At 37.3% G+C, this 18,889-nt stretch overlaps 1 protein-coding gene across 9 annotated transcripts in view; it reads left to right on the plus strand.

Moving 5' to 3' along the window:
• Positions 1–18,889, plus strand: part of LOC126257076 (serrate RNA effector molecule homolog) — a 221,354-nt gene that overhangs the window by 35,118 nt on the left and 167,347 nt on the right. The window lies entirely within an intron of this gene.

Here is an 18,889-nt window from a genome sequence, read left to right on the forward strand (position 1 = left end):
AAAAAACAAGGTGCAACCATGAAACTTGATGATTATGTCAGTCCTCCGCTTATTCTCTTTTCAGTGTGGCACATTTTTCCCAACAGTTGATGATGGCCTCAGTTGTAGAAGTCTCAATTTTTGCTTTTCAGGAAACATTCAGACCTTGAAAGTCATCTCAGCATTTTCAAAGTACCTGCTGCACAAAGCTTTCTTTGTCCAAGGAAAGAGCAAGAAGTCACTGTGTGCCATGTTAATAAAATACATGAAATGAGAAAAAAATTGCTGGCTCAAAATTATAGTGTGTGACTGTATCCTGTTCAGAAAGATCTATGTTGTTGTAGTGGACAAAAATACTCCCCCTTGGACGGCGTCTAGTGCTGCTTCATCCTGAGAGCCTCCTGTAACCTGATCAGGAAATTTCACTAATATGCGCGTGTGCTCGTTTGGCCCCTTACGAGCATATTAGCTATTAGCACCACACCAAAACTACCCCAAAAACACACATCACTTTGCCCACTGATGGTTAGGCCTTCATCTTTTTGATGGTGCTGAATCCATGTTTCCTCTGCTTGCTTTGCTCATGTGTCCCAGGGTTACAGTGGTACACCAGGCACTTGGATAAGGTGATTAGGTAACTAAAGAAATTCTTTGGATTGGTCTGACACGGCTTCAACATTGCCATTGCTGCTTCAGTTTGACAATTTTTTTGAACAGACATGAATGTTCAAGGAACCCAATGAAAACCCACCTTTGTCATGTTCAAAATGTCTGCTAAGTGTGAAAAGCTGATCCATGGCTTTTTCATCATTTTCACTGTCACTTCAATTGTGAAATGCTCATCTTAAGATCACCAGAACCTCAACTTCTCTTTGGTTTCATGTTTTTTCACAGAAAGATGATATGCCAATTTGGTCTTTGTCATTGATATCTGGTTCAGTGTTACTGTAGATTTCCACCAACTCAGAACAGATTGTGTAACCATTACTGCCCTTAAAATGCTGAAAATAAATTGAATTGCTGTGCAGTAATCCACTATATCATTGGGGTTTGCCACTTTGTTTTTACTCCTCTAACAGCACACTGCAGCACTGTGGCATGGGGATTTCAGCATGTATTAATAGCTTTGTACCTGCAAACAAGCAGAACAGTAATGGCATAAGTTATTTCTAAGTATTATTAAAACTTTGTGATTACCACACATATTTGGCTTCAGAAAAGTAAAGTGAAGGTTCCAGTGTACTGACAAGGAAGCTTCACTTGAAAGACCATATTGTGAGGAACTTTGAAGTCTCAGAAGAGTTCAGGTGCTCATTTTGGAGCATCCAAGGCAATAATGGTCATTAATAGATCATGATTTAGGGTGAGTTAGGTTCTTTTCTGATGAGAAGAGCTTTATGGTAGTCACACAAACCAATTGGAAAAATGCCTGCTGGCTCACACGCAATGTATGAGATGCCTTGTTGTTGTCAAAACAAAATTCCTGCCAGCCTCCAGATGGTAAGTGTTGCCCAGGTAGGGGAGGAATAAAAAAAACCTGTTTCAAAAGCAAATTTATTTTAATGCTATGTAGAATGTTGCGAAGCTGTGGATGGAAACAGTTGGGTCCATGTTTTCACGAGCCATTTAGTAAAAAATGGTAAGTTTAATATTTTTTGCCTAATAAATTCTGCCCCTGCCCCCAGTAGTCTTTATTTAAGTCTCTTTCTATGAAGCTTAGTTGAAATGATCTTGAAATCCTGGTATCCCATTATTGAGGACCGCCATTGAGGCAGCATTCGCCCATATCAATACAGCATATGCGCACTGCAGATCTAATTGGAGGCTGTTATTCAAGCTAAAAGGGATACACTGAATGATGGTTCTCTAAAGAGAACCTCCTGTCCCTTGTACCACGTAAAAGCCTTTTTTGTCTTATGTAATGTTTTGATAGTAATTTTTGTTAAAGAAATTGGTAATTTGTCTGGATTATGGTGATGCACCGTGTGCATCCACCATTTTACTGCTGATCTGTTTGCTTGTACTGTGTGTCTTTTTTTGCAAAAACTGACAATGAAGCCTTTTTTCCCTCTGTGGTGCCTACAACCTTTTTACTAGTAGATCCTTTCTTCAGTGTTGTGTAAGAATTATTGAGGTGAATGTTAAGTCATCAACCCTAAGGTTGGTTTGATAAACACTGCAGTCCTCTGCTAGGCAAAAGTGCTATTGGAAGTGGTATAGTCTTACTTTTCTCTGAACTTTGACTTTCTCTGACTTACTTGGTCATAGGGGTTCTACAGTTTAATTTGGACAAATGATCATTACATGGTTTTGCATTTTTCACATGTGCAAATCAATACCTGTTTTGAGCAGTGGGCCCCAAGCCATTGCAGTGCGGACCTTAGGAGCTTTCCCTCATTGGTGACACCTTGGGAGGACAGCAAATAAAGAGAACAATATATTTGTACTCCCCTCAGTTTCTGGTTTCCACTTGGGCTAATGATGGTCCGTTCTATCTCCTAAGTTGATTACCTTTGTAGAAAATGTTGAAAATGCGGCCAGAGAAATCTGTTCCTCTGTAGGTTACGAAGTGGTTCTGTTTTTAATTAAATAGCCACTCCTACCCTGTTGCAAGCATTATTCTCCTGCTTGGTGACATACCTGTTTGTTACCATAACACTTCATAAGAGACTGAAGGTGGTACAGGATTTATTTTTCACTGGGACCTGATGCTGCAGGCAAATGAGGTATTAAGCAAAATCATGGAGAAACAAGAAGTCCACTTGGTACGCTGTGCGAATTGAGGCCCACCAGACAACAAGGGTGACAACAGAGCATTCATCTTCACTTTGGAGGGGCTATTCACTTACCAACTAAATAAAAATCGTCATCTACCATTGTGCTGTGAAACTACTTTCACACCCAATACAGTGCTTCAAATGTCAAAATTCTGTGTGTATGTCTTCCTGTTGTACGAACAATCCAATTTGTGGAGATCACAGTTGGCTGTTTCATAAATATTCACCATGTTATCAACTGCCTTTCTGTGTCATTTTGGCAGATGATCACCCTTTCTACAATTCTCGAAGCGTGCTGACCTGATTTATTCCGTTTTTACATTTAGATGTGGGTAGCCCTTTCTTCTGCTGCACCTGATTTTATTTTTTAGAAGTGTCCCTTTATATAGCAATCCTATGAAGGCAAGAACTTAAGGTTTGTGTATTATTGATACTGGCTGATGCCAAAATAACAGTTGTACAGTGTTTCGTGCTTCCTCAGAGGGAGTGAGTGATATTCCCATATCTTTTAACACGGGCTGTTACTGATTTTTTTTCTGGTGAGGGAGAGGGGGGGGGGGAGATAGGATGTAGGTGGGATGCCCGCTGTCACGCGCTGAGCGTCAGGGGACACTTGAGTGTGCCCACTCACTTACCTACCTGATTATTGCTCTCCCCTTACTTTAGTATTGTTCATTGCATTGATGTCCATTGTGTTTTGGTCTTTCCAATTTATCTATTACAGATCTCCTCTCCATCAAGTGAGGTACTTTCTACACATGTAGAATGGTCAGTGTGGATCAGTTTTGGGGGAGGTGCTTCCCACAGCAGATGAGGCCTGGGGGCTATTGTCTACTCACCAAATGGGAGATGGGCCCAACTCCTATGCTTTTACATCACCTTAAATTTTTTCTTGCCTCTAGCATAAGTGTTGCTTTCAGTACCTCAGTTTTACTGTTCCTACTTTGCAGTTTAATCAAATTTTGGAGTGTATGTGATGACTCCAATTGGATTATCCCTTGATCAAGGTACTGATGACCTCACTGTTTAGTCCCTAAAAGGGGTATTACACGATGATCCACTGCGAAAGGTACTGGTCTAGCGCGACAGCCATCTAGCGGTAAAATGGGTGAAACGACACATTATCCATGAGCTAGAATAGAGAGCAGTTCAAAACTGATACCAATCCACGCATGCGCAGTAGGCAGTGATAACCCGTGCATCTGTAGAAGGGGGTACCACAGTGCTTTCTGCTTGTTTTTTGTTTATTGTTAGGTGGCTAGTTGCTTATTTCAGATTTTTGTGTCGAGGATTTTCCGCATTTTTTTCAGTAATTAAGCTCGTATAAATGCTGATTTTTGTGTGTGTGTGTGTGTGTGTGTGTGTGTGTGTGTGTGTGTCTGGCTGGTAGACTTTCTTTCATACTTTGTTTATGAAAGCCTTTTTTCTATTGATTGCTCCGTAAAAGAAATGGAATGGTGCAAAGAGGCGTTAAGCGCCCTAATTGAGGTATACAGTGAGGAAAGGTGTGTGTATGACCTGCATGACCTGCTGTATCATAATAAGGCACGTTGGCAATCATTTATTTCAGAGTAGTATGCATATAAAGTTACATGGTGATTTTCAATTTGTATCGTAATGCATTAGCTTATGAAAATACATGTTTGGTTTGATTGCACCTCTTGCTTTATTTCAGCATGCCAGGAAAGAGAAACTGGCAATGAAGGCGAGAGAGTTCGTGCAGTTTCACCCAGTGCGACGGGCAAGGACTGCAAAACTCTGAACTGGCACATATACAGGGTGAGTCACCTAACATTACCGCTGGATATATTTCGTAAACCACATCAAATACTGACGAATCGATTCCACAGACCGAACGTGAGGAGAGGGGCTAGTGTAATTGGTTAATACAAACCATTAAAAAAATGCACGGAAGTATGTTTTTTAACACAAACCTACGTTTTTTTTTTAATGGAACCCCGTTAGTTTTGTTAGCACATCTGAACATATAAACAAATATGTAATCAGTGCCGTTTGTTGCATTGTAAAATGTTAATTACATCCGGAGATATTGTAACCTAAAGTAGATATTGTAACCTAAAGTTGACGCTTGAGTACCACTCCTCCGCTGTTCGATCGTGTGTTTCGGAGAGCACCGAATTACATATGGATCCAGAGGGAACGGTGATGGACCTTAGGTACAGAAGAGACTGGAACAGCACATTACGTCCACATGCTAACACCTTTTTATTGGTCTTTTTCACTGACGCACATGTACATTACCATGAGGGGTGAGGTACAAGTACACATGTGGTTTCCGTTTTCAATTACGGAGTGGAATAGAGTGTGTCCCGACATGTCAGGCCAATAGATGTTCAATGTGGTGGCCATCATTTGCTGCACACAATTGCAATCTCTGGCGTAATGAATGTCGTACATGACGCAGTACATCTGGTGTAATGCCGCCGCAGGCTGCCACAATACGTTGTTTCATATCCTCTGGGGTTGTAGGCACATCACGGTACACATTCTCCTTTAACGTACCCCACAGAAAGAAGCCCTGAGGTGTAAGATCAGGAGAACGTGCTGGCCAATTTATGCGTCGTCCACGTCCTATGAAACGCCCGTCGAACATCCTGTCAAGAGTCAGCCTAGTGTTAATTGCGGAATGTGCAGGTGCACCATCATGCTGATACCACATACGTCGACGCGTTTCCAGTGGGACACACACTATTCCACTTCGTAATTGAAAACGGAAACCACGTGTGTACGTTTACCTCACCCCTCATGGTAATGTACATGTGCGTCAGTGAAAAAGACCAATAAAAAGGTGTTAGCATGTGGACGTAATGTGCTGTTCCAGTCTCTTCTGTACCTAAGGTCCATCACCGTTCCCTTTGGATACCTACGTAATTTAACAGCGGAGGAGTGATACTCAAGTGTCAACTTTAGGTTACAATATCTCCAGATGTAATTAACATTTTACAATGCAACAAACGGCACTGATTATGTATTTGTTTATATGTTCAGATGTGCTAACAAAACTAATGGGGTTCCATTTAAAAAAAAAACGTAGGTTTGTGTTAAAAAACATACTTCCGTGCATTTTTTTATGGTTTGTATTAACCAATTACACTAGCCCCTCTCCTCACGTTCGGTCTGTGGAATCGATTCATCAGTATTTGATGTGGTTTACGAAATATATCCAGCGGTAACGTTAGGTGACTCACCTTGTATATTCCATACACGGAAAAATAACACAAATGCACCTCGAAGTACTGGTCCTTTGAAGTGTTTCAAATTGCAGTGCATATATCCACTCAAATTTTCGAAATGGTGGGCTGTGCTATTCTGCGACTAAAAACCCGAGTCTTAAAAGATTTCCCAGTCGCCAGGAAACGTAATGATACAACCAGCCTGCAACATAATAGGGCATGTACTGGTATTTTATCAGTGATCTAGGCTGGTATGATCAAAAAACATTTAAACATACGATAGAATTCTTACTTTCGAGAAGGTGAGATAGCGTCCCTAGTGAGTGTGTCACACTTGCTAATTCCATCTTCTATCATAGACAGCACCATCTCAAAATCTCGGTTTTCATCGTTGTTATGCCTTAATTGGAAGATTTACTGTCACTGCAATGGCAATAGCTCTGAAAACAAGCGGGTCCTCCATGTGCAAAATACTGTATAAATGCAAATTTAGATGTACATATACCTGTGTAACCAAGTGTTGTGATATAAAACTAAACGTTCTGCCTTAATTCATTACAGTAGTAACCTACATATGAGAATAACAGTTTCTTAATAAATAATGATAAAAAACAATGTGTTATGAAATAGGAACCTTGAGCTCACAGAAATAATTTGAGTGAATGACATTTCAACATATCACACGGTCTCCCTTGTGTTTTGCGCAGTAGAACGAATGACTTTCCAAGAAATCAGACAGTTTTTCCATTTTTTTCTTGTTTCATGTGCTATTACCATCTATTGGACATGTGTACCAGGTATATCCCATGTGGATGATGCAATATGTCGATGTGAACCAGTCTGTAGTTACAGATATGCATGCTTGGGGCGCTTGTGCATAGGTGTACGGTTTAGGTGCATCATGTAATAGGGGATTTAACTCCCTTTCCCACTAACCAACTAACTAAACAACCACTTTTCATGAGGTTTTCTTCAAGAGATATAAGACCATGCATGAATTCAGCCTCATATTTATTGACGTATTGAAAATACGTGAACAGACTCTTTATAAACCTTCAACTGCTTTGGATGAGTTTCCGGTTTCCCTCTCCCCAAAAGAAGCTCACTTAATACAGTTACATTAAAAAAAAAATGTAAAGTTAATCAGCAATGATACACTACTGGCCATTAAAATTGCTACACCACGAAGATGACGTGCTACAGATGCGGAATTTAACCAACAGGAAGAAGATGCTGTGATAGGCAAATGATTAGCTTTTCAGAGCATTCACACAATGTTGGCACCGGTGGCGACATCTACAACATGCTGACATGACTAAAGTTTCTAACCGATTTCTCATACACAAACAGCAGTTGACCGGTGTTGCCTGGTGAAACATTGTTGTGATGCCTCGTGTAAGGAGGAGAAATGCGTACCATCATGTTTCCGACTTTTATAAAGGTCGGATTGTAGCCTATCGCGATTGAGGTTTATCGTATCGCGACATTGCTGCTCGCGTTGGTCGAGATCCAATGACTGTTAACAGAATATGGAATCAGTGGGTTCAGGAGGGTAATACGGAATGCCGTGCTGGATCCCAACGGCCTCGTATCACTAGCAGTCGAGATGACAGGCATCTTATCCACATGGCTGTAACGGATCGTGCAGCCACGTCTTGATCCCTGAGGCAACAGATGGGGACGTTTGCAAGACAACAACCATCTGTACGAACAGTTCGACGACGTTTGCAGCAGCATGGACTATCAGCTTGGAGAACATGGCTGCGGTTACCCTTGACGCTGCGGTGGTGTACTCAACGACGAACCTGGGTGCAAGAATGGCAAAACGTAATTTTTTTGGATGAATCCGGGTTCTGTTTACAGCATCATGATGGTCTCATCCGTGATTGGCGACACCGCGGTGAACGCACATTGGAAGCGTGTATTCGTCATTGCCATACTAGCGTATCACCCAGCGTGATGGTATGGGGTGCCATTGGTTAACGTCTCGGTCACCTCTTGTTCGCTTTGGCGGCACTCGGAACAGTCGACGTTACATTTCAGATGTGTTACGACCCGTGGCTCTACCGTTCATTCGATCCCTGAGAAACCCTACATTTCAGCAGGATAATGCACGACCACATGTTGCAGGTCCTTTACGGGCCTTTCTGGATACAGAAAATGTTCGACTGCTGCCCTGGCCAGCACATTCTCCAGATCGCTCACCACTTGAAAACGTCTGGTCAATGGTGGCCGAGCAACTGGCTCATCACAATACATGAGTCACAACTCTTGATGAACTGTGATATCGTGTTGAAGCTGCATGGGCAGCTGTACCTGTACACGCCATCCAAGCTCTGTTTGACTTAATGTCCAGGCGTATCATGGCTGTTATTACAGCCAGAGGTGGTTGTTCTGGGTACTGATTTCTCAGGATCTATGCACCCAAATTGCGTGAAAATGTAATCACATGTCAGTTCTAGTATAATATATTTGTCCAATGAATACCCGTTTATCATCTGCATTTCCTCTTGGTGTAGCAATTTTAATGGCCAGTAGTGTATAAAAATTGATCAGTTACAGCAGGTGTGTGTGAGAAGTGTGTCAGCTCGTGTGTGTGTGTGTGTGTGTGTGTGTGTGTGTGTGTGTGTGTGTGTGAGAGAGAGAGAGAGAGAGAGAGAGAGAGAGAGAATCGCCCCCCCCCCCCCCCTCCCTTCTGCAATTTGAAGCTGGTTTGGATGTTGAAGGATCTTTGAGCATGTCCACATCAAAGCTGCTATCAGTGACCATGACGCTATTGTAGCAACAATGATTACCGAAGTACAAAGGAAAACTAGAACAAGTATCATATCTCAGTGAGAAACTTGAAACTTTCAGCACAGGGCAGTAGCATGTAGAGGAGCTATGGCTCAGGTTTAAAAGAATAGTTGATCATGCACTGAATAGATATGTACCCAGTAGAACAGTTCATAATGGGAGGGATTCTCTGTGGTTTACTGTCACTATAAGGAAACTTCTAAAGAAACAGAAACTCTTGGCATAACAGGTACAAAAGAAAGCATAGGACTATAGATCGAGAGTTGTGGAATGAAGCGCATTTGGCTATCAAGAGAGCAATGCATGAAGACTTCAGTTCAGAAGAATATTGTCAGCTGTCTTTCACAAAACCCAAAGAAATTCTGGTTGTATGCAAAGGCTGTTAGTAACACCAACGTTAGTGTGCAGTCTTCAGCGAATGAGACAGGAACTGAAACTGAGGGTAGCAAAAGAAAACCCAGGAGAATTATCCCAATATAATCCTCATATCACTGAGAAGACGAGTGAAATCAGTATTAGTGTCAGTGGTGTTGAGAAACAGCTGAAATCGTTAAAATTGAACAAAGCTCCAGAGCCCAGTGGAATGCCTGTCAGATTCTATATCGAATCTGTGGCCGGGTTAGCCACTTTTCTAAATATAATCTATTGTAGGTCCCTCGAACAAAAAACAATGCTCACTTTTTGGAAAAAGGCACAGGTGACACCTGTCTACAAGATAGGTCGTAGAAGTGATTCACAAAACTACTGTGCAATATACTTGACATCAATTTGTTGTTGCTCTAAGGTTAAACATAATGAGGCATCTTGAATAGGATGACCTGTGCCAAGCCAACCAGCATGTATTCTGAAAATAAGTCGTGTGAAACCCAAATTGCACTTCTCTCACACGACATACTGAAAGCTTTGGATCAGAACAGCCAGGTAGATGCAGTATTTCTCGATTTTAGAAAAGCATTTGACTCAGTACCACACCTGCACTTATTGTCAGAAGTTTGTTCACATGGGATTTCAAGTGAAACTTGCAACTCAATTGAAATTTTTTATTTATTTATTTTTTTTTTTATAGGGAAGATGTAGCATGTTATCTTGGATGGAGAGACCTTATCAGATGTAGGAGTAATGTCATGTGAGCTCAGGGAAGTGTGTTGGGACAATTGCTGTTCATGTTGTATATTAGTGACCTTGCAGACAATATTAGTAGGAAACTCAGATTTTTTGCAAATGATGCTGTTACCTTTAATGAATTTCTGTCTAAAAAAAGTTGCATAGATGTTCTGTCAGATCTTGATAAAATTTCAAAGTGGTGCAGAGTGAAATATTGTATCCCGGCTAAGACACAAGTTGAAAATATGGTCACTATTTTTTATTTACTTAAATTTGCCATATTTCGTGACAGTACCTTTTCCGTTAGACGTTTGCAAGGCGATATTAGCCTTGGCTTCAGTTGTCTAAGTATGATTCCACAATGCATCTTTGTCGGCTGCAGAAAAGACGTGGTTCAACGTGTTTTCCTTCATTTTGGTGTTTCAAATACCATTTCTTCAAATGTAGTTTCTTTTTTTATGGTTAATACAAAAAAAATAGTAACATAATTCAAAATTATTTATGACGGCGACCTTCACATTGTTCTTCCGTCAACACACACCAAGAGTTAGCTGCCGACTGACTATAGTCAAAGACGACTCCAGCGTTAAAGATATTTTACACAACACACAAGCTTCCACTTGTAATCAGTCTCTTTGCTATTCTTCGATACATTTACTAATAGTAATCAATATGCTTTCACTCTCAAAAAACATAAGTAAATTAACATATAATAAGGCAAATTACAATAAATTCTGACAAAAAGTAAAAAAAAAAAATCATTTACAATTTGGTATCGACAAATACAGTAAAAAAAAATAACATCTCCCAGATCCATTACAACTGCTCCCCAGGGCTTTTGTTGTTATGGACATATACAACAAAATCCCGACCACACTCAGTGATGGATCTGTATTACACAATTAGTACATTAATGATGCAGTCTGATAACCTCTTCCAAATTTGAACTCTTTGAATCTGTGGACTTGTTACTGTCTGTTGTTGCAATGATACTTCCCCCATCAGTCCCATACACAAAAAATTCAAGTAAAGAAATTATTTGACATGACAAATATATATGGTATAAAACATACATGAGAAATATTCTAACATACAGCATACAGATTGAAAACAATAGGAAGGTAAAACTCATTTCCTAGAATAAGATTTAATTTTTTTTTATTTATGTTTTTTTTCTTTTGTATATATATATATATTTTTGCTTATGATTTTCTTCTTTTTAGTACAGCTAAAGATATATCAGTATTATCTAAATTTTTTGCAATTATTTATGTACACTTGCCTCTCTACTACAATATTACTACAAGTCACATTCTTGTGAAGAGTACTTTTGCTCCCCACAACATCAGGATAAACAACAATAAACTGCTCATATATCATGAGGCTTTATCTACAATTGGTTTTGAAACTTATACCTTTGCATGCATGTCCTCACATGCATGCCTTCACCCACAGGGAAGACTTAGCTTCCAAAAATTAGAAAAATTCAGAAATGCTCACTGTGGAGACTTTTTTTTTGTAAAAAAGTAAAAATAAATCTTTCTCTCATTCTTTGTTACAACAGTGTTTTTTCATCAGTTTCAATTAACATGTGACTTCAAATTATTAATTTATACGTACAAATATACATACTTGGTTGTACAGGCAGTTTTGTTCTAACAAGCGTATTCCAGTGGAGGACTTTTGTTTTAGATAATATTAGGTTATTTAAATTTTGAAATTATGATTTCTGTTTGTACAGTTTTAAAGAGACAACATTCCTGAGACCAAATAATTTCTTTGACTTAGGATACATCAAACGATAAGCATTAGGGTGTGGATTTTCTATGACTTCAAAAGGCCCAATATAGATATAAAAGAATTTTTTAATTTCTGAAGTTAACATTTTTGATTTTTCATGAGATTTGACCAGAACAAGATCCCCAATTTTGAAAGTGGTTAATTTTACCCTATTGTTATGTCTTTTATTCCTCTTTTCCCCTTGTTTCCTCATAGTTTCCCAGACAATATCTTCTCTCTCTTGCATAGTTAAAGGTGTACATTTAGGAAATTCAATAAGTTCTGATATAAGATTTGGAGGTCTAATATTAAACATAATCTCATACGGTGAAAATCCTGTGGAACTATGTTGTAGGCTATTCATAATATCTTCAAAATTTCAAATGTGCTCAAACCAAGTTGGATGTTTATGGCTACAATAGGTTCTACAAAGTCTCCCAATTTCCCTCATATATCTTTCTGCAGGATTGGTGGACGGAGAATAAACAGATATAAGTATATGCTTCAATTTTGATCTTTCAATAAACTTTTTCCAAATTTTAGAGGTGAACTGTGAACCATTATCTGATAATATAGCTTTTGGTTTACCCACCTGTGCGAAATAATCTCTTTCAATTTTTATTATAATTTCATGGCTAGTAGCTTTTTTCACTGGATATAGTTTAATTAATTTTGAAAATACATCTACGATAACAAATATGTAACAGTGACCACCTTTACTCTTTGGTAACATTCCATATAAGTCCACTGCGATAAGCTCTAAAGGTTTTTCCGGAATAATGTTTTGCATCTCTCCACCACATCTTTGATTGCTCACTTTAACTCTCTGACATTTGTCACAGGTTGCCAATTCTTTTCTTACCTTCTTTTCAATATTGTAAAAATAAACATTTTCTTGTATCTTTTGAATGCACTTCTGTATCCCACAATGACCAAAACTTTCATGTATGTAAATGATCAGCTTATCAGTATCTGCCTCTGGCCAACACAGTTTCCAATTATCAGAATCTACATCTGTTCTCCGAAATAAAATCCCCTTATGTAATTTGTAAAATTTATCAAGTTTCTCATACCCCTTCTTGCCTAAACATTCTTTGATTAATTTCCAACTCTGATCTAAATTTTGATTTTTTCTAATTTTGTTACACATAGCTCTAATTGTTTTTTTCATTTTCCACCCCTTTCAAGTATCTAATTTTAAATTGCTTTTCCTCCTCTTGTTCAAAAATCTCCTTTTCTCCCCCAATTGGTAACCTTGAAAGTGAATCAGCTACTACATTATCAGAACCTTTTATGTGTTTGATTTCAAAGTCAAACTGTTGCAGAAATATTGTCCATCTGGTCAATCTACTGTGGTATAATTTGCACTCTTGTAAGTAACTCAAAGCTTTGTGATCCAAAAATACTATGGTTTTATGTCCAATAAGGTAAATTCTAAATTTTGTAAAAGCCCAATGAATTGCCAAAAGTTCCTTCTCTGTGACTGTATAATTTTTCTCATGTTTGAGCAACATTCTGCTTGCAAATGCTATGGTACAATGTATCTTAACTCCATTCTCTACTCTTTCTTGAAATAACTCTGCTCCAAGCCCATAATTACTGCTATCAGTGTACAAACAAAATGGTAAATTAAAATCAGGTCTGTGTAATAAGTGTTGCTTCCTCAACTCTTGCTTAATTTTATCAAACTCTTCCTGACAACTTTTATCCCAAACCCAAACAGTGTTTTTCTTAAGTAACTGACTTAAACATGGTGCATTCAGACTCTGATCACTTATATATTTTCGGTAATAACCGCATAACCCAAAGAACGACTTTAATTGTTTTTTAGTCTTAGGAATAGGAATTTCTGAAATTGCTTTAATTTTTTCTTGATCTACCAAAATTCCCTTGTCTGTGACAACATGACCCAAAAATTTTAATTCAGAAACTGCAAATTTACATTTCTCTAATTTCAATGTCATCCCCCCTTTTCTAAGTTTTTCACAAACTGACTTCAAAATCAGAAAATGTTCCTCCCAATTTTGCCCTGTAACCAAAATGTCATCTACATAAATTATCAGTTTAGACGCAAGTTCTTGCCCCAGTACATGATCCAAAGCTCTTATAAATTCGGAAACAGAAGAATTTAACCCAAATGGCACAACACAATATTGGTAACTCTTACCATTGTACAAGAAAGCAGTATATTTTCTAGAATTAACCGAAAGTGGTACCTGATGAAAACCCGAAGTTAGATCCAAACTTGACGTATATTTTATATCTGTAAATTTATAGAGTAACTCATCAATATTTTTGGGATGGTCTGTCTGTCTGAACAAAATTTTGTTTAAGTGTCTAGAGTCCAAAACCAATCTTACTCCACCATCTTTTTTCGAAACTACTACTAGAGGATTATTATATGCACTGATACTCCTTTCTATTATATTAAATCCTTCCATCTTTTTCAGCTCTTTCTCAACAGCAGGTCTTTTTGATATTGCAATACTGTATGGTTTTATGAAAAATGGTTCATGATGTTTTACCTGAAGCTCACACTGATAACCCTTTACCCTACCAGGTATGTCACTGAAAACATCACTGTATTCCCACAGCAGATTTTCTAACTGTTGTTTTTGCTCCCCAGATAAATTTTGTGTTTCTGAAATTTTCAAATTTACTAAATTCCCAAATTCAACTTCATCAGTATCAAATCTATGAGTTTCAATATTCTCCAATCTATTTTCTTTTAGTAAATTGATACTGTCAAAATTTCCATTACTCTGATCACCAAGTGTGTTCACAAAATTTGTCTGAATGTATTCCCTTTCACTAGTTTCTATCAAAAGTTTTCTTCCAACCCAATCAAATGCTGTATGTACTTTTACTATCCAATTCATACCCAAAAGAAAATCCTCATTAAATTCCTGAATTACAAAACATCCATGTGTGAACAACTTGCCTTCAATTAAAAATGTCACTAAAGCCTGGCTTTTTACCAATTTACTGCTCTTCCCAGTAGCACCTTTTATCTTTACCCCAACAACTGGCATTTCAACATAATCTTTCCCCACTTTCAATTCCTTGCTTAACCTTTCAGATATTCCCGAGATCTCACTTCCTGTATCAATTAAACATTTACCAATCCATGACCCAATTTGAACTTTTATATAAGGACTGCAAAATTGATCACTTTTCTCAGAACCTGTATCCTCATGTAATAAATCACTTTCAATTTCCCCAAACCTATACTTATCAGAATCATATGGTATATCATTACATGTATTATTTGTCACAGTTATAAAATTTGCACAAGATACAAAATTGTAATTAGTACTCTCTATTATCTCAAATAGCCAAGAATTTTCATCCAAATCACATTGTATACTATTGAAGTACTTATCCTTCAGTTTTTCAAAAATAAAATATCTCATCTTTTTCCACCACTCAGGACATACAGTTTCTCATACATTAATAAGCATCTTTCTAAAGTTCTTGTCAAAAGAAATAGTTTCACTGTTCAGCCATATATTCATAAGAAATGTGTGTGTATCATTAGTATCTGTAAAAGTTTCACTTAGGTTAGAAGTTATACATGTGTCATCGTTATTTGTGTAGTCAGATTCTTTACCAACAACATCAAAATTCACACTTTCACATACATCCAGCTTGTGAGCTTTATTCATCCTGGTAACATCCCTGGGAATTCCTATAATATTCTCACTATTTAATCCATTTTCAACCATGTGTATACCCAACTCCCTATTTAAACTAATGAAATACCTTTCCTCAACATCATCATCAATACCATTACCATCATTATCAACTTTATCATCAACATCATTATCATTACACATATTCAGGTCATACACATTCAAATTATCCCCCAAAATATTATTTCCCCTTTCTAAAGTTACCAGATCCCTTTCACCAACATTTTCATTCTCACAGCATGCATTCTCTCTTTCATTCACACACATCTCTGAACTACTACAAATTACATCATCTGACAAAGTGTTGTTCTTTTCTACCCAAGTGTAAAACTCTGTTAAATTAAATGAATCGCAATTACTTTTATCTACTGTATGTTCTTGTGTACTGAAAATGTTATCTTTGTCATCATTATTTTCCTCTTGAAATTTCTTCAATAAGTAACAACTAATGACCTCGTGTGATAGCTTAGGTTTGGAACTGTCATGTTTGGGTTTATGATAGTCACATCCATTGGTCCTTTCATCATGCTCACCTTCTGCCTCAACCTTGCGGACCTTCAAGGGGGCGTCTACTCGTTTTTTATTTCCGGTTCCTGTTTGAACTGCTGATTGTGGTTCTGCCAATGTCTCTGATCAACATTTCTGTTCCCATTCCTATGCCAAACATTACCTGATTGTTGGTAGTTTCTATTGTACTGATATCTAACAAAATTTCTGTGATTTTTCTCCCCAAAGTGTTCTCTGTTTTGTTGATTATTTCCGCGAAAATGTTGTTCTTGTTTTGGATAAAAATTATGGTCCCTCTTTTGAAAATTGTTATATCCGCATGAATTTTGACTGACACCATGATAATTGTTTTGTTCCCTTTTTTGAAAGTTGTCATTTCCCCAATTTTGACCATTACCTTTCTGAGTAAACCCACTGTGTGTTCTTGTTGTTACCCTATCCAACTTTTCAATATAATTGAGAAACTGCTCTACATTACTATCAGGACAATGAACTAAACTCAACTGCATTGCTGATGGCAATCTTCTCTTTAAGGTATCAATTTTGATCAAGTCATCCAAAGGTTTGAAGTTCACTTTTGCAAAATTGTTTCTTGTTCCTATCTGATTCTCTATAGTTTCTCCCATTCAAAAATTCACTTTTGATTCTAGTTTGTTTAAGATCATCCCAAAAATTTTCCAGAAATTTTGATTCAAATTCTGAAAAGGTCATCCCCAAAGTTACAATCTGGTTTGCCAAGTCAAAGCTTCCCCTTCCAAGAATTTTTTCACAAATTTAATTTTCATATCATCTGGTGAGTGAGGTAAAAAACAATCCTTACAATACTGTATAAAATCAACGGGATGTAAGGGTCCATCTACCGAAAAGTGCTTCACTGGAATATTAGATACAAGATTGCATGTGTTGACATTGTGATTTTTGCTTTGAAATTCAATGTCAAAACTTTCAAGTTTTTCGCTAAGTTCTCTGACAGATTTTTTGTTTTCTAAATCATTGCACTCTATTTTTTTTCTAGAGTAACCAAACGATTGTCAGTTTCTTGTTGTACATTTTTTACTAAACTTTTGTGTTCTCATCCAAATTTTTAATTTCCCCTTTTATCTCATTAAATTCAATTAAATTTCTTTCCCTATCTACCAGTAACTCATTTTTTACAGTATTAATTTCACCGCTCAATTTAGCATCAATTTCATTTACTTTTGCTTCCACAGATTCAATTTTTTCCTCAACAATGCCAACTCGGTTCGAAAGATCACCCACTTGGGTATTGACTGCTTGGACTTGCAACAAAATGTTATCAATTTTTTCATCCCAGTAAGTCTTATTGTCGTCAACTGATTGTTTAATTTCTTTCGTGAAATTTACAAGAAAACTTTTTAAATCAAATTGATCGGTTCTTTCTGTTTCATTTGACCTGTCCTGATTTTCGAAGTCTATTAAATTACTACTTTCTACTTTAGGCACAATACTCTCGAAAATCTCATAAGTCATTGTGAAGAACAAAAATTTATACACAACAATACAAAACAAGATAAAAATATTGTTTTAACAAAATATGAGGGTTTTGTGACTTATCTGGAACACTCTTCTACTGTTGCAAATCCACGTTTTCCATCCATGTGATTGTTGACCAAAATTCTTGAAGTATTTTCTTCTGTCGAAAATTATATTTTTTGCCGAAACATTTCTTCTCAAAACTTTTACTTCCCGATGAACACAAATACTGTAACACACATTCTGAAGAAACTGGTATTAACACACAAAAATTTTCTTCCTCGTAGCACTGTTGAAGATCTCGTGAACACAATATCCCGGCTACAGTCCCCAGTTGAAATATTGTATCCCGGCTAAGAGACAAGTTGAAAATATGGTCACTATTTTTTATTTACTTAAATTTGCCATATTTCGTGACAGTACCTTTTCCGTTAGACGTTTGCAAGGCGATATTAGCCTTGGCTTCAGTTGTCTAAGTATGATTCCACAATGCATCTTTGTCGGCTGCAGAAAAGACGTGGTTCAACGTGTTTTCCTTCATTTTGGTGTTTCAAATACCATTTCTTCAAATGTAGTTTCTTTTTTTATGGTTAATACAAAAAAAATAGTAACATAATTCAAAATTATTTATGACGGCGACCTTCACATTGTTCTTCCGTCAACACACACCAAGAGTTAGCTGCCGACTGACTATAGTCAAAGACGACTCCAGCGTTAAAGATATTTTACACAACACACAAGCTTCCACTTGTAATCAGTCTCTTTGCTACTCTTCGATACATTTACTAATAGTAATCAATATGTTTTCACTCTCAAAAAACATAAGTAAATTAACATATAATAAGGCAAATTACAATAAATTCTGACAAAAAGTATAAAAGAAACATTTACAATTTGGTATCGACAAATACAGTAAAAAAAATAACATCTCCCAGATCCATTACAAGAGATAGACAAATTGCTTTAAATATTCAAAAATGTAAAATTTTGCACTTCACAAAATGGAAAAATGTAGTATCTTGTGACTGTAAAATCAGTGAGTCAGAGTTAGAATCGACCAACTCACACGAATACTTGTGTATAACACTTTGTAGGGATATGAAATGGAATGATCACATAGACTCAGTTGTGGGTTAAAGCAGATGGTAGACTTAGGTTTATTGGTAGAATACTGGGGATTGCAATCAGTTTGCAAAGGACATTATTTACAAATCACTCATGTAAAGTATTGTAGAACATTGCTCAAGTGTGTGGGATAAGTACGAAATAGGACTAACAGGAGGGCAGCACGAGTTGGCCCAGGTTTATTTGAGCCATGGGAAAGTGTTATCGAGGTGCTGAAGAAACTGAATTGGCAGACTCTTGAAGATATGTGTAAACTAACCTGAGAAATCTACTAACAGATTTTTCAAGTACGACTCCATGAATATGCATCGCTCACAAAGAGATTATGACAATATTAGAATAATCACAGCATGCACAGGGGGATTCAAGCAATCATTCTTCCAGTTCAACAGGGAGAAACCCTAACACAGTAACTTGCGCAATGGGAAGTTTCCTCTGCCAT

The sequence above is a fragment of the Schistocerca nitens genome, chromosome 1 (genome assembly GCF_023898315.1).
Source record: "Schistocerca nitens isolate TAMUIC-IGC-003100 chromosome 1, iqSchNite1.1, whole genome shotgun sequence".
In the NCBI taxonomy this organism is placed as follows: Eukaryota; Metazoa; Arthropoda; class Insecta; order Orthoptera; family Acrididae; genus Schistocerca; species Schistocerca nitens.